This window comes from Varroa destructor, unplaced genomic scaffold (genome assembly GCF_002443255.2).
Source record: "Varroa destructor unplaced genomic scaffold, Vdes_3.0 BEIS01000002.1, whole genome shotgun sequence".
Taxonomy (NCBI): domain Eukaryota; kingdom Metazoa; phylum Arthropoda; class Arachnida; order Mesostigmata; family Varroidae; genus Varroa; species Varroa destructor.
In genome coordinates this window covers 57,291,627-57,308,973 of record NW_019211455.1, presented here as the reverse complement: position 1 = coordinate 57,308,973, position 17,347 = coordinate 57,291,627, and positions in this window count along the sequence as shown.

Below are 17,347 nucleotides of genomic sequence, written 5' to 3'. Positions count from 1 at the left end.
CCCGAACACACACAAACACACACACATACACACGCATCAACAAGACTAGGCTTGTCACATTGTCATATAGAATATATGCAGATACCTATATATCGACGCAGATATAAACGAACGCATTTAAGAAGACAGAGTGCGTTCAACAAAACTTACGCCTAGCATAATGCTGATTTCACTGCACTCTTGGTATAGCCATATATATCAATTGCTTCGAACATTGCCTGATGTTACCAAAGTAATGACAGAATAAAAGAAATAAATATGGTTACTAACACATCGTTAAAGATGCAGACAAGATCTAATAAATTTGAACATGCTGCCATTAATTATAATAACAGCTACCATATTCTGTTCCAGGACCTTGCAAATTTATCAAATCCTATACTTAATGTATGTGTACAAGAGGTCATTTGTATTGATTTAACATATGAAATTAATATTTAAATTCGGTTTTATGTAGATGTGCTTTCTCAGAGACTGTTCAGCAAAGATACCCTGCATGGTACCTGAGGCATATTTCGCCACGTCTTGTGCAGACGCGACAAGCGTCTGACAAACAAAATTCAGTATACTATATCGGACGTGGTGAAATATGTATTGCAAAAACACGCAGCTGTCTCGGTTGACCCTGTTCGTCTGTATTCATGCTTCGTTGATCATCGCCCTGCGTTGTAAGAATCAGAATCAATCTCCGCCATTTTACTTTCCCAGATATTGATAATCTACAAATAAGCAGAACTAAGGAAAAGTTTGAATCTGTATCCTAGACTCTCCACACATTCTGTCGCTTAAAAGGTACACGTATATTTTCAACGATGAATGGTGCAGTCCCGTGACGCCTTTCAGAAACGCAACTATAATTCAGCCATTCGATCATTTTATCGCGTTGCATCGACGAGAGGTATTTCCATACTAACTGGACTCTGTAGAGAACTATCGTCGCCACCTTAATTACAAGAAGAGCCAGCGCTGTTTGAAAAGGAAGTTTAAAGCAAGTTCGTACGTCCACACTGTCCACTATGGCTCCTCGTACTTTTCAAGATGTGTTCTCCAATGGCTCGGCCGCTTTTGAATAAAACCAAATCCAGGTACTCGAAACTCGTTATATACCTAAAGCTATTCTCACTGTAGGGAGCGTATCGGTAGTAGCGAGCCGGCCTTCGCGGCTAAGCTTTATGGCCTCTGTTTTGTTCATATTGATCTCCATCCACGTGTAATGTCAGCTTTTTGAATAGGAAACTAAGATCCTTCAAAGAGGACAAAATCGTCGGCACAGAACAGCGGTTTATGTGTTTCGCTGCATCCTGGACATGGGAAGACAAATCAGGAAAGCAGTGGAATAAGGTTATTATTTTATGCAACGCCAGCTATTGGGCGGACGTATCGAGCTGGATCATCTATGCTAACCGAATCTTCTTGTAGAAGCACCCTGGTTAGATGCAGCGTATTCTAAGGGACCCCCACTATGCAAACTTTATTAAAATTTTGCCTCAGGGCGTCATAAGGAAGGGGGATTTAAAATTCAGGAGTACGTCGAAAAGCACTTATTTTGGTTAACGACAGACACACTGTAGCTCCCGACGTAGGAGGCCGCATACCTTAAAGGTGGAGCTGTTTAGCCGAGATACGTAAACAATCTTCCAGAAGCCCCGTCAGATTCCGTATGATGAGGTGGGCAATACACTTGTAGCAGCAGCTTTCCTCGCGATTGCCCTGCGTAGAAATGGGTCTTGTGGATTGCTTTTTTCTAGAAGACGGCCTTTAGAAGGGCACCATTCCATTTCGTTGGCAAACGTCCATGTTCTAAGCAGGTGCTCAGTGGACTTGCTCTTTGAGCGTTCATTGCGGATTAGGATCAGTTCTGCCGCCTTGTTCGACTTGAGCTGCTTTAGGGGTCGCAATACCTCGAAAACGGAGAACTCCGCTTTTGCATTTAGCGCATTATAAATGTTTGTCCATCGTGTGCAAGAGCGCATTACTTCAGATCGTTGACTCCCAGCAGAAACCGAAATGTTTCTATGCCCGATTTCGAACTTAGCCGACTACGTGTCCCTAAATTTCGTTGCGCTATGATGGCGACTGAACAAACGGTACCCAGCAAGACGCACACCGTACACTTACGAAGCTCGTCATGTAGCTAATGGACACATAATCGTTCCGTTCAACTAACCGCAAATTCATCAATTTATGCCACATCAATATCAGTACTGCCTTAACTTAAAACCTTAACGGAACCTGTACAAAACGCTAAGGGAAGTTTGTGCAATTGCCGATTCACTCCACTCAATGAATGAACAACAGCTCGGGTGCCCATAGGATTCATAGGAAAAATACTTGGTATTTACTCCACGTGGCGGCAAGACAAATGAGCACAGGTAAAACGGGCTGTATGATGGGTTGACAGCGTTTTCAAACGAAAGATTGTTACTGACCAGAAATTATTGGAATATATCATTTACGCTTTCGTCGACACCTCGCTGACCGCGCGCCGCGAATCCAGTGTGCTCTCCAAGTAAATAAACGAATTCCTAATGGCATTATTGGATATAGGCTGACCGATATAAGCTGGATATAGACGAGACACTGAGTGGATGGATGTCAAATTCGTATCCTCGGTTGGAAAGGAAAATCTTCGACGACCAGTGTTTTCTTTCTGCGATGAAGTATGGAATTGTTGGCTCGCTTAACTGAACACTGCTCGTATAGTAAACGATTGATACACTCGTAGTAGCGACTAAATATAGGGTTAGCTTGAAATAGCTGAAAATGCAACGAAGGTAACCTCTTTCTCAATAGAAATCCGTGTATTCCTGATACAACGTTATTACGTACAGCTCTGAACGCACTGGATCGCATTGGAAGTATAAAGCAAGCCGCCGGAAAATTTTGTTCCTAAACTCACTTGTGCGTGAGAGCGGCAAGAGCCGTTTTAACACCGTTGGCATAGTAGTGAATATTGTGGTTCACCAACGGCCAGACATACCTGTACGTTTGAAAAGGCATGTTTTAACAGTTTCGACTTTATCTAGCCAGTTATAAAAAAAAAAAAAAAAAAAAAAAAAAAACATCATAATTACGTTAAACGTCAGTATCGACATCAATCGGATTGCGCTCCTTGTGTATACGTGTTGACAAAGAAGCTGCCATAACAACGCTGCCCCAAAATGCAAAAAAGTCTACCATTGGGGACTAGACATTTCACACGTCCTTCAACAGACAACTAGATAAAAGACCTGACATTTATATATATATATATATATATATAAATAAGAGAAACAATATAGGTATATTGTACGAAGTAATTTTCTTGTAAGTTTGTTTTTCCTCGGTCTCACGGTGTGGCCTAACTAGAACCGGCTGAACTAATTTTGTGAGCAACGGTTAGTGGAGACGAGCCGTAAACCGACGGCGATAGATTAGACGCGGTAATATAACACAGATCGAGATGTAGTTGTCAATGTGGTCGCCTCAAAGTTCTGAGAACAAATGCACGTAAAAAGATCCAGAATAAGAAATATATAAGTCGTCCTGAATATAAAGTGTCTACGATGTCCTCAACGGAAGTTGACGTCTGACCGTGCGCCAGTAACTCCCAGTGCATCCAAATAACGTACCATACGGATGTACTATTCCGGTAACGCAGAAAATGCTTTCCGTTTACCCCCTTCTATACTTTGTTCTCCATTTATTACTAAGGAAATTTTATTATACAATATAGACTATGCGGATTCTCATAGAATTTCGTAAGTGCTTCTACATGTATTCGTTAGTAGCCATATTGTGTTATGGCAAAAAATAACTATACGAACTAGAGGTCCGTTACTATAGACAGTGTCGTTATTTAGTAGGATAAAAAGTAATGAATATCACAGATCTGTGAACAATATGACCAACCGCTATAGATAGTTCTTCTCTGTTTTATGGCTGATTGCCAACACTGAAATAACCCGGTACATGTACAGTTTAATGTCAGTATGGTCAACTTGGACCAGCTAAAGGAAAACACATAATGGAACCTTAAAACGCTCCTGCCTAACGCGAATCTGACGTGTCATTAAAGGATACTCAATTGGAAAAAATCATCATATTTCTTCTGTGGATATTCTATATAGCCTGCGTGAATAAGTAGTTTATCTCCATCTAGGAAATAGACAGATTACGATCATGGATATTAGTATGTCTTATTTTACAAACAGGTTTGTCAAATATTGCCATAGTCTTTTCTGCGCTTCTATACAGGGGCGTAATACTAAAGATATGCACGTATTACCTGTAGAGCAATCAGCGGCCCCGTCAGGACCTTTGGGCAGAAAACGAAGTATACTTTGCCAATACAGTTTCACTACTTGAACCGATAAGGCGTCTTCTAAAGTCCGTCTATCATCAGTGCCAAGTTTCTTACGGATCTTTAACAACCAGGTGTTTTTTCTCGGTACAGACTGTTGTCGTCCTGTTGTGGACACAGACCGAACCGTCCACACAAAACAGACCGTTCTTCTGATCGATCACTCCGGTCGATCATAGTTCGATTGGGGTTCGACTCAGTAAAACATCTCAATGATTCCACCATTGCTAGTTAGCCGAACTAGATGCTGCCTAGGCTATAAACATTTGCATGCAATGAATTGTGGAAATTTCTATTTACTTGGTAACATGTATGCACACGTGTTCAAGGCGACAGGTACGCAGAAGGCCTAGGTTATTATTCATGGCCTCAAAAATGGCTAAAACTTCGGCAGATTTTTGCGACAGTTAATTTGGGAAAGCTAGGGTTGACTTGTTGATGTAAAGCGTTGCAGTGATCTGCTAAAATTTTTTGTATGAGAATGAAGCTTTTTCAAAAATGGGCACCTGAGGGATTTTTTTTTTTCGCTCTAGATAAGTTTTTTTCTCTTTTTGATTTAGGTAAATTTTCGGCTTGATCGTTTGCCAGCCGGCAAGTATGTCCTGGCCAGCTACTGAACGCTTAAAGGGGAAATTCATTTAGAAACATTTAGTTTGGGCTGGTCGTTTCGAAACGAACGTAATATGAATAGGGCGAGATAAGTAATACAAACGGTTTAAAACGTCTAGTTCGGTATTGGGCCTGGATACGCAGAAAAATTCTCGAACCTAAGGCTTTTCCGTATAGATTTCACAACGAAAGCAACTTTTTAATGTAAAACCTTTAAATATCAGCTTCCACGTTTTCACTTTGTTAGATGCACGCTATATGCAGTTCGATCGTTCGTAGAAAACCTGCAAACTCTCATTTAATAAGAAAATCATGCCGTTACTGGCAGTTCTTCTGTTCCATACGAACGAAGTGCAGATGCTTATTGTTGTAGCTTTTCGTTACTAATTTAGTCAATGCAGGCTTACCGATATTCTATTTTTCATTCTCTACGGGCAGTTTTCCAACCTAAAGTTACAAGTGAGAAGTAAAATTAAATCTGGATCCCCAAGACATGCAGGAGTGTGGCGTAACAGAAAGCGGTCGGCATTTTATTTTCTGTGAACCGTCCTAGCACCGGACCTTTGCTGGTCAGAGAATATGGTCCATTGATCGGCCGCGATTTAAATGCTCGCCGGCGTAGACTTCGCTGTTGTCAGTGAGTTGTGAGCGTCATTCGTTGACAAGACGCGCGTTATCACTTGCCTACGCCAAAGATGCCTGGATCTTCCATGTCGGTAGCAGGTACTGCATCTGCTACTGCTTTGCTACACGAGTATAATACGTGAAGTTGAGGAGGGGGACGTGTTGATGTCCCCGGGGTTGAAACCAGCATTTCATGTGCGTCGATCAGCTGATGGCAGTGATGGTCGTAGCTAAAACCAACGTCAGACCACGGCAAGGTCGTGGACACGGCCTACAGCTTTGTTGCCTACTTTGCCATGTGCATGTGTGGTAGCGTCTCCGGGACTCGATCCCTAACTAGTCGCCCGTCGGGTGCGCTCTGGACATGTTGTCGTGTCAACTTAATCGGAATGAACCTTTGAAGATAATGGCTTGGTCGTCTTAAACTTTTGTCACCCCCGAACCTTTAGTTGAAAATCAGAAAATCAATGCGTAATGCAAGTCGTGTCCAGCTAAAACAGAAGGTACCAGATATGCGCGTGGTGGCAAATTAGCCTTCTAACCGTCCTTTGTAGCACACTGAGGTTAATCGCCCGAATGCGCTTTTGATGAGGTGCGGACGATAGTCGCATTGTCACATCTCAGCAATGGAGCTGTCACAGCATCTTCCGATGCTGTTGAATCGCACCTTCCCTTTCAACTGCTTCCATTCGTTGGGAGTCATCGCGAGGTAATGAGGCGCACGAGCTTCAGCTACAATAACCACGATAGAAAGTGAGAGGCATGAGGATATTCAGAAAAATATCAAAACCACAAGTGGTCAAATCAGCAAAAAGCGCCAAACAATATCTGTTCCCTACGCCAGCAACAAACGCAACAACACCAACGATAGAGCTGCCGCGGCTAGAGACGGATAGACAAAAATTAAATTCTATCCCCTTCCATCCCAGCATATCTCTTGATAGTGTCGAGGTAAAGATGCGCCGGCTCGATTAGTGCCCCTCCAATCCCCCCTTCCTTTTCGTCCCCCGACAGGTTGGCCGTCACCGGATCTCGAAGAAGCCCCAGTTGTTTTCCGTGTGACACGTGGGAATTTGTTCGTCACGAAGTCGAAGGTTGCCCTACCCCAATCATTGTTTATATCTGTGCGCACCAGCACGATCGTCGTTTTTCACCAAAGACAGAAACGGGCCGATCTATTACAAACAAAAAGCATCGACCGAGACGGCCCACAAAACAGGAGACAGATGAACAGACAGACAAACAAAAGACAAAGCTTCAATTTGTTATTTGTTAGAAGGGAGCTTTGCCAACGTGGCTACTGCCTTACAATGGCATCTATAGAAGTACGAACAAGGAGAGCTGGTTCGTCAGACAGACGATCACAATGACGACTCTCGTTTGATGGTGAGCTCATGGGTGTGTGTGCATTTGTCTTTGGACAAACACGACACCGAATTTGATACACATGCATCAGGTGCGATTCTTTTTTTTTGTATGTTTGTAGGGTAGTAGCTTGTACGTGGCGTTTTCCATGTAGCTCGGAAAGCCTATAAGGAAGAAGCGATTTATGACGCTTGTTTCTATATGAATGTGCAGTTGAGTGTACCTTTGATGACCAATTTTGTGTGTCTCACAATGAGGTGAGCTACACGTTGATATACCTGTATACTTTTTATTGCCCTATAAGACTTATTTCACAAATAAATAATTCACATTACTTAGTTTTTTTATTAAATAGTCATCTTTGTGTATTTACCCTCTTTAAAAGTTGTGCAAAGGCAATAAGGTGGATTGATCACAAATAGGAGAAGTTTTGAGAGAAATTTTGAGAAAATCTGGAGGAAATCCGGCTATTAGGATTCGGCCAGTCACTTTTTAGCTCTTGGTTACGGTAGAACCCTGGAAACTCCCCTAAAAAATTTTGTTTAACTCACATCGATATTCTGCACATGGCAAAAACACATTTACATAAAAAGCTACAACACTGAAATGTTTTCATTATATTACCGAAGGTTGTTTTTCTGTCGAAAAGATACAGCTCGCAATTTGTGTCTTCATTAAATTAACTTAAAAAAAAAATACTGACAATGTAATTTTTCATAAATGTCTCCTACCTATCTATTTCTACCCATCTCTATAAAATTGTTTATAGTATTTTTTGTGTTATTATTTTTGCATACAAAGGTGAACCCTGTTCGTAATAGGATAAAAATACTAGCTCTTGAGTACTAGCCATCCGAAGGTCAAGTTTTTTTTTTCTTTACTGACTTTGTTTAAACATCTGATAAGAATAGATCTAGATATGATGAATCATTTGTTAATAGGCCATAGAAAAGGTCAGAGAACAAAACTCTTAGTGCAGAGCGATGTAGCAAAGTAACATAATGATTATTAATATTCTTATATAATATGTCTTTTTTTTTGGTCCTGAACGGTCCAACAATAGTTTTTTTTTGCTAGAAGCCAATAGATAGCCGCAACAACAACCGCAGATCCCTTTTTTTTTAACTCGTTCGATCTGTTAAAGACAATTGTCATTAGCGTATCCTCTGGATTATAACTCGGTAGGTACCAAGTCAAAATTTTTTAGATAATCTTAAACATAACAATAATATACAGTGTGGAAGTACACCTGCTAAGTTCACGAGCCAATATCTCAATGTATTACACAATCCGTCACACAACTGTCCTAATTCTACTATTATTTAATGAGCAAAAGAATTTAAATAACGAAGCCAATACTTAGTAATAGAGTAAGTAGAGAATACTATTAAAAATATCAACTTAAGGCCGACTGTTCGCATTTTTAAAGGCGGATGGCTTATAGCAATAATGGGCCATGGCAGGAAGTGAGCTGATCTACCTGAGCCGTTTAGCACGAACGTACGTAGTGCTCCGGATTAAGGATTTATTTAGTATTATTAGGAAAATATTCAGACGTTATAGAGCCCTGCCTCGAGAGAATCAGCTCAACACGAGATGGAGCGTTCATAGTTATCATCTTTTACTAGAGCTATCTACTGATTAGGGACATTTTTTTCAGGGAGGACTAGTAAGCGAGGGCAGTAATAACGTAAAATTACATCGTATGAGCCAGAAGTTAAAGTCGTGCACGGCTTATGTAGGTAGATAACAAAGTGTAAAATTCAAGTAAAAGGAGAACTATGATAGGTTACGAAATCAAACGACGGCATTATTTTTCGACGCTTTTTTTAGAAGTTTACATATTTGAACGTTATAAGATCGCCATTAAATTTAACGTGTCGTTAAAACGCCACGTAAAAGTTGTGTTCAACTATAAAAACAATAACTCCTTATAATATAATAGCAATAAGCGGCCACGGTGCCGATAAGTTTAGTATTAACCAATACACGATCAAATGTCTTTCCTCAACAGCCTATTTCTATAATATATTTTTCTATTTCTATAATATATCAAGAATAAATAAATTCTTAGCGAACTCAATTCGGATAGGGCATAAATTCCTATTAATTTTTCGTAATGCAATATGTTTGCTTTACCAAAACTTCGTTAGCACCCTATACGCGGTGCGTTTGCGAATTTTTTGCTAAAGTTAAGCTCAAGTGTTGCGGAGCTATTAACTTTCTTTTTTTCCATCTAAATGTTTCCATCTAATGCGAAATTTAGCAAAATTTGCTTAAGCTACGCTATTGTTCTGGTCTAGCATTTTTCAGGGGAGTCGTTAAAATTAGCATAACTGAATATAATAAGCGACATAAAACACTAGATCGAGGGAAGCCCTTACCAACAAAAGTATTTGCGTCGCCGGGGGGCAAAACCTCGCCGGCACCGCTCGTTCAGGTTCTACAAAAACAAGTCGTATGACAAGCCTATCAAATCGTCATAGCCTTCTTAGTGTATTAATTTGAGTTTCGGAAAGAAAAGGTCCGACGTAAAAGTTACCGTGCATGATTTGTATATATTTAAGCTATTTAACAAAACCTACAAAACGGAATGAAAATAGCGAGTTAGTATATATGAGATGTTTGCATAGAGACATAATAATGACGCTCCATTTTTGCGAGATGCTCGAAGTGCTTCAGAATGATAGATTATTATCGTTTCAAAACGCTATCGGTGTTGTTTAACTAACGGGGCTCTCACTCAATTGGTGGAATCCACATTTCAACATAGACATATAAATTGTTTCCCGAATGTGTTTACGTCCGGTTTTGAGCCTAGAATACCATATTCATCCAAACTTAATAGGCAAACGCATTTCCATTGAACTACGGTGACTAGAAGCTTTCGTGTGTAGCATCGAGATCGCCAAACCTAATTGGATCATGCGCGGCCAGACCTTTGCTTCTTGATCCTATTTTTAGTAGCAGATAGTTTATATATATATATATTAGGTTAGACATCGCTAAAGTCTAATTGATACCTCACCGATGGTCATCGATTTAGCTGAGAACTATTAGACGTAAGAGAGTCGAAGTAGCTCCCGGCCTACGTTAATTAAATGTGCAAGTATCAGAAGCGGAACGCATTGTCGAACAAGTAAGCATCCTCGACGACGATACCTATATTTGATTGATAGGCTGCTAGCGGTAACTGAGACATGGTTGATCTCGGACCTTTTCTTCGATATCTGCAGTATCGCTTTTTCGATTTCTCTGAAATGACGCATAGCCTGCTTGCCATTAACTCTATATAGAAACCTTGGAGTCGTTTAGTTCACTAAGAGGAATAGACGCAACTTGATATAATGGTACCTGAAATAAAACAGGTTACTGAGTATAATCGTATGCCCTTTAGGCTATGCCATGTGGGCGCTGGCGTAAATTGTGCTGTACACACGGTACATAGCATAATACTTGTGGCAAAATTGGCAAACCCAGAAATTGAATGACGTATCGTCCTCCCTCTCTTTCGCTCCTTTCTATCAAAATAAACACCTACCTCTGACAAGATTCAACCTAATTATGATTTTGTATTCGCAGTCAGCCTATAGCTGAACTAATTGAACAGCTCAATTGTCCGCTCACGGCACATTTAGCATGCACAAATTCGTAGCTAGCCACTTAATAATGAGACCAATTGAAACTAACCACCTCAAGACAGAGTAATCCCTCGCAGCTTCTATATCTGCTGTCGTTTTAAGATGGCGCCGGAAGAAAGGTCTCTTCTATCGTTGAAAGTCGTCAAATCCGAAATTAACGTCGATCTCAGTGTCAACTGAATTTTTCACTGGTCCGTACTGACTGGTTAGAGATAGGTAAACGAAGTGCGATTCGAGCGATCTGCGCTGAATGCTTTGAAGTAGACGCAGGCGTATCCCTATATTTGATTGTGATGGTCATGATGGTCGCAGACAGGAGCGGAGTGGCGTGGAGTAACAACCGTAAGCCTATGTCTAAAAACCAGAAGGGTTCTATCAATCATCGAAACGAAGTTCCACGCGTCGAAAACCGCTTAAGACATATCAGTTGTCCTTTACCCGTCGTCTAATTAGTCGTGTGTTATTAATTATATTTTCCTTGTTTACTATTCGGAGCCCCAATATGACAACGCAGCCATTTCGGCGTGTTGCCGTATGACGGCCCTATCAGGCACAATTGACCTCCTTGGCAAGTATGCTTTTCATGTCAGGGCAGCAGTGCTGGCAAACCCGAAAAGACCGTTTGTATATTCTACAAACATGTTTTTACAATGTAATCACTATTGTACTTAACAACTAACGGCTGTAAGCTCTTTGCAATTGTCTCATGCTTCTCGTGTAACTCGTCACGAAATCATGAGGTTGACTGAGCGAGCTTTAATTCGCTGGCACAATTTGCAACCATATTATCGTAGTGAAAAAAAAATCAGCTGATTACATCTTGCATTTAGGGTATTTCGTGCCCTATTGTACTGTATGGCTGGTTATACAGCGTTATCGTATAAACACTACTATGGTTGCGGAAGGATTCCTTTTCTTGACAGATTTCAAGAAAACCAGGACTCTAAACCGAACATCAGGCTCCCAGTACATCTAAGGTTCATAGAGACGAGAGTAGTACTACCTTAACAGAAGTCGGTGGGAAAAAACTTCGTGACCAATAGATAACATCACGCCACATATTCCAAAATCACTCTAAATAACGAATGAATCCTCGTTTCGAAGCGGTGTTCTTCCTTTGCGAACACGCACGTGTGAAAACGTTGTGACTTTTACGACCGTCACTTTAGCTGGTAGAATGGAACAAAGTGACGGTACACCTGGGAGCCTAGACCCCCTCGTCATATTCCCCCAGGTATCACGACGATGAAAAAGAATGTTGACCTAACTGTACATGCTCGAAAGGCTTTTTAATATTTAACGATTCTATGTATTTTCGCTGTGTGCGTGTATAGCAACGTATGTCGACGCAGAAGTACCATATTTCAATTTTAACTTGTAAGCACATATGTATATACGCATATATATGTTCGTAGAAGACTTTTTCAAGGATAATTAGGAGGAATCGGAAGAGTGTTTGGTTGCCGCAATAATAATACAATAAGAATAATTTAACAAAACTGTTCGTTTTAATATTTTGACAATTTCCCGATGCCAGCTATTCGCTTCGTTTACTTACGCGAAGTGTTAAAGGCGGATAATTACTAGCAAAAAAAAAAACGAAAAAGGAAGACTTCAAATAAGGTTAGCCATGGGCGCTGGAAGTTCTCTACCAATTCAATATTGACGACAATCTACTTATAATCCTCCGTGTATTCTTCAATGAAGAAGAACAACAACGTGTTACTAGGTGCAGTGGCGGCGAGGGCAGCAGCACCAGCAGTAATAACAACAATAATAATAACAAGAACAACAATAATAATAACAACAACAAGAACAAGCCATATAGTACAAGTTTTATGTTTCGATAGCAAGGGCATTTTTGTTGTAGTTGAGCTTGATTTTCTGAAGAAATTTATTTCGTTGTATCGTATGGATGTTGTTAGGCGGATATTGCCTAAATAGGGAGCATGCTAAATATTATCCACTGAGAATATAAGTGACAATGCTTCTACTGAGGAAAGATTAAATATTGTCGGTAAAAAGCAAACGAGCTGAATAATTAGTGACAAAGTATGACCTTTTGTATTTTTATCGTATTGTAATATGGTATTCTTTCAGGTTCAGCTTTCTTCAGACGGAACAGTTTCATAAAGTCAAACCAGACACCCTGCCAAAAAGGATACATAATATAATTATATATAATGGATGGCAAATCAGGTAATAAATAAGGGAATTTATCCACATATAATTCTCAAGTAATTTTTGCTAGCCATTCTTAATCATGACCAATAGGAAATCGATCTAGATTTATGCACTCTTTTCTAAGCTTGCTTGCTTGCTTGCCTGAAGTTTGCTTTAAGACCTTTCATCCTTAAATTCAAAATCGCAATATTGAAAGTACCAAAACAGTTCTTATCCTACGTTATCCTAACTGAAAATACCTCTTGTTAACTCCGATTATACCCGATAAGATCGATAAGACCGATTCGAAGATGGATTAATGGGAAGGTAACTCGTGAGGGGACATAAAGCAACCATTTTATCTTGTGCATGCAGTGTTAACCCGTTTAACAGTTACTTACAGAAGCTTACTTAAGTTCAGCTTAAAGAAGAATACTTGATGAACAGCCGAATCCAAGTGCCGCTTTGTTGACGTTACATGACAGCGTTAGATATTATCAATTATGGAGACTCAACAAGATAACGAACAGCAAATTAAAGTTTAATCTTACGATTGTCGATTTCCGTTATCGTCGGCGTTTTTGTTATTTTTACCGAAAATAAAGGTTTTACTCCAAGCAATCCGTTGTGTAGGGACATAGGTCTCCCTTAGAGTATACGATCCGCGACATTGACAGTGGCAAAGTGCAGTCAATGCTTGTAACACAATCGGCATTGAACCTAGGTAGCTCGGTAATTTTTCTTGACCAATTCGTACTTCTGTTTGCGATGTCAAGCTCTGTTTGGGTTACCATGCAGATATTTGGTGCTGACTTGCGGCTAACTGAAACAAATGCTTTTCTCCTTAGAGAACATGTATATATATATATATATATATATATATATATATATACACCAAAGCAAGTGACAAATCATTAGAAACTTTTATCTAGGCAATTCTATACGGTTCTGGTTAAAGCATGTTCAACGGGAGCGGCGATATCGAACTGCGACTTACGCAGAGCGGAAATAGTGTCCGGTACGCAACGATTGAAAGACATTCTTTACGGGTTTTTTTTTCCTTGTTAGTTTTCGTTTTAGATTCATAGCGGCCGTAGACAGGTGTGTATACACAACAGCATATTTCCAATAACGACAACGCTGTCCTACTACGAGCACGCGTGGTCATTGCTTAGTGCCTATGTAACATTTTTTTCAGTTTTTTTTTTTTCAAAGACGGGTGTGGTTAGCTTGCACATACGTTTTTACTGGAAACTCTCTCGTCTAGCACACAACTATATAGTAAAGTCGAACCGCCTCGATGCAGCCGTGGGATAAAAGTTGTATCGAAAGACCTACCGAACTTGAAATGAAGTTGTCAGTCGTACATTTAACTTTTCAAAGCTTGAAAAGTCAACCACTGTAACGCGGCACGACAAGTGAAAAGTAATAAAACTGCATTTAGTCGACATTTGGTCGTTAACTATAAGGTGCCTACCTTGCGATAATTTTAAAATACGGCATTAGTTCTACATGTGATTTTCCAAAAACAAATACTTTTAACACTACTATCGACAGGTTAATCTACAAAAAAGGGCCTATGCTAGTTTACTGTCAACAAACACCTTTAGAAGTTAAAACGGAGGAATGGCTAAATGATTAGAAGCTATAACGATAGAAAACCTACATAGGTTCTATATTCGATTGATGCCTGGACAACGAGACTTGATACGTTATATAGCTGTATTCTTAAGTATAATTAACGCTAAGTGAACTTGTCTATTTAATTCGTGAAAATAAATATGGATAAAAAAAAAAAAAAAGATGCCAATAATGTGAACTAGTTACTAAGATAAGTCTGTTGATGATTATTTTGAAAAATCTCCCTAAAAACATGTTCTCTCCGTATCATGCTTCACACTAATGATCCCGACACGCACTCTTGTGAATAGATATTTAATACGCTGATAGAAAATTTGTCTATTATACATAGGGATAGTTCGTTCTTTCCGTTGTTGTTCCTTCCGGCTAGTTGGTTTCCCGTCACAGACCCACTGGTCAGGCGCATGTACTAGCGTGGAACAAAAAACAACAAAAGATTGCAATGGTATTGTACCGTCCGCACTTCGAACGTGTCTTCTAAGCAGCGTGCGTTGATGGACGCGTCGACGATGCATTTTACCGGGAGAGTAAATAGTAGCCACCACACGGTTTGCAGAAGATCCATCTTCGACCCTCGCTACCCTTTGCCATCGTCTTCTATCTAATAGAACCACGACTGTTTTCATTTCAGAGAAATGAAAAAAATTAACAATCAGCGTAATTGACGACAACGGCTAGACGAGTAACAGTATCAAGAAAGGCAAATTTTCATGGACTTAGTTACGTGTTCAACAGCTGTCGCAATATAGTGTCGGACTCCGTGGTCCGATACTCCACCTAACAGTGTCTGATCAGTGACCGGAGCACAAGTGGTCAAAGAACCAACGATATGATTCGCTAAATATGGATATTTAGGCATTCGATTTAGGGCCTCGTGTTGTACATCCAGCGATAATCGGATTTCTGGTCATAGCAGGACGTAATGTAAACATTTAAATCAAATATACCATTTGCCCTTGTATATTGGTAACCTCCCTGACGCACCATGCTTTTCTATGATAATTACATTATTATACCGTGCAATTTGGTTAATACCATGAAATTATATGTGCTTGTACATGTTTGTTGTACTTAGATCAATTTTAAGGGTGCTTTATAACGCAGTTCTGCTTGTATGTGTTCTATTATGTAGAGTTCACTATTGACTCGTTACTACTGCCATTTGTCATTATGTATTGTTGTTTCGTAGCGGAGCGTAGAGAATTACAGCGCCGCATTACGATGCATATATTGGGTCGCGTTAACAAATGACTCACGACCTATTGCCGCAGCTGACTAGACGCGCACACTACAGATCCCTGTGGCTAGTATACAGAAATACGGTTTTTTTTTTTTTCTAGACATGAGTTCTCAGCAGGAAGTTCAGTCAGAACAAGGCCACATATTAAACATGTTCGAAATCCATCTACGCGGGTTTCATCTGTTCTGGCCCCGTATATGTACACACAAACCTTAGTTTTTTTTATGGGACCGCGGTGATGTAGGTCGTTAACTTCTAGCAAAAAATTCCCAAACCGTATACATAGTGAAACTATAGAAAGCAAGTGGAGTGTAACAGGTATTTTTCACTGTCGGTATCGTTGTAACAGCAATTTCATTTATGCATACCATTTATGTAGATTTTTAGGTAATTTTCTGCAAAGCCTGCAGAGGACAGTATCAGCATTCCGTAGGATATACATGTCATCATAAAACTGTAATTAACTCCATAGCAAACTCTAAAATAAATTGATAAATACGATAAATCCTGGTGTATATATATATATATATATATATATATATATATATATATATATATATATATATGGTAAGTAAATTAGATGAAGTTGATACAATTATTATTAAACGGGTTGAATTATTAAGATGACTTATTAATTCGACTTCGCTAGATTGGTCGACATGATGCTTGTTACTTTAAATCTCATAAAGTTTACAAATGCACTTCTCTTTTTCTCTATAATATAATATATATTTTCTTGATAATATAATAAGTTTATAATACCCTTATGTTTTGCAAATCAGACGATAAACCTATGGGCTGAAAACCTGGAGGCGCTGTGTCTATTTGACCTATTCACCCGCTTCCAACTGCTGTCAGTAATAGCGGGCGTCGCAAAGAACAGGTCCATTTCTCTACTTCTACTTTTAGCCTTCTATCCGTTGATGAATGAGCGATAAGCCAATGTTTCTGGGAGATAAAATTTCTGGTATGCTTTTTCCATGAACGGTAGTGTGTTGACTAACAGCTGCAGTAGTCGATTCCGTGTCGTCCTGTGAAGGCCCAGTAGAAACTTCAGGAATACTGATCCGATTTTGCTAAGCTATGCTAGATCTCGGGTAGTAGAGTTTTCTCAATTGATCTGAATTTCGTGGGGGGTTTTCGTTGGCACAAATTTCGGAACAAAATGGATTGACAGCGGTGTCCACTGATAGCTTCTGCGGCTGTTGAATCGTGCTTGCTTTTGATTGATGTTTTTGTTTCTTTCCTTGACGTCTATGGCGGAAAAACTGTTGATCATTGTTATAGTTAAGCCAAGGTATATAAAGGAATTAACTATTTCGAGATTTTCTACCTCTAAACAAATCGAGTTATTCGTGCAAAGCTTTTCCGCTTGGTATGAACTTTAGAACTTCTGTCATTTCAGTATTTGTTCGGAGTTGCAGTGCCTGCCGCCTGCATCATGATTAACTGTGAAATAATATTGCTCACAAAATGGTAATTGTTTATATTATAAAGTATCCTACATTTACGCCCTGCTTACATGTCTCGCATTTATATTCATGTATAAATTATCTTATGGAAATGGATACACGAATTTCAGGAAAGACTGAGGCGTAAACTTGATTTAACTTATCTACAACCAAGCATATTGCATGCAAACGAAGTTTTCCGATCGTTGAACGACTGACGATAGAGGGTGAGTAGAAAAAAGTCTATGGCGGAGTCATTATATTTTTGACG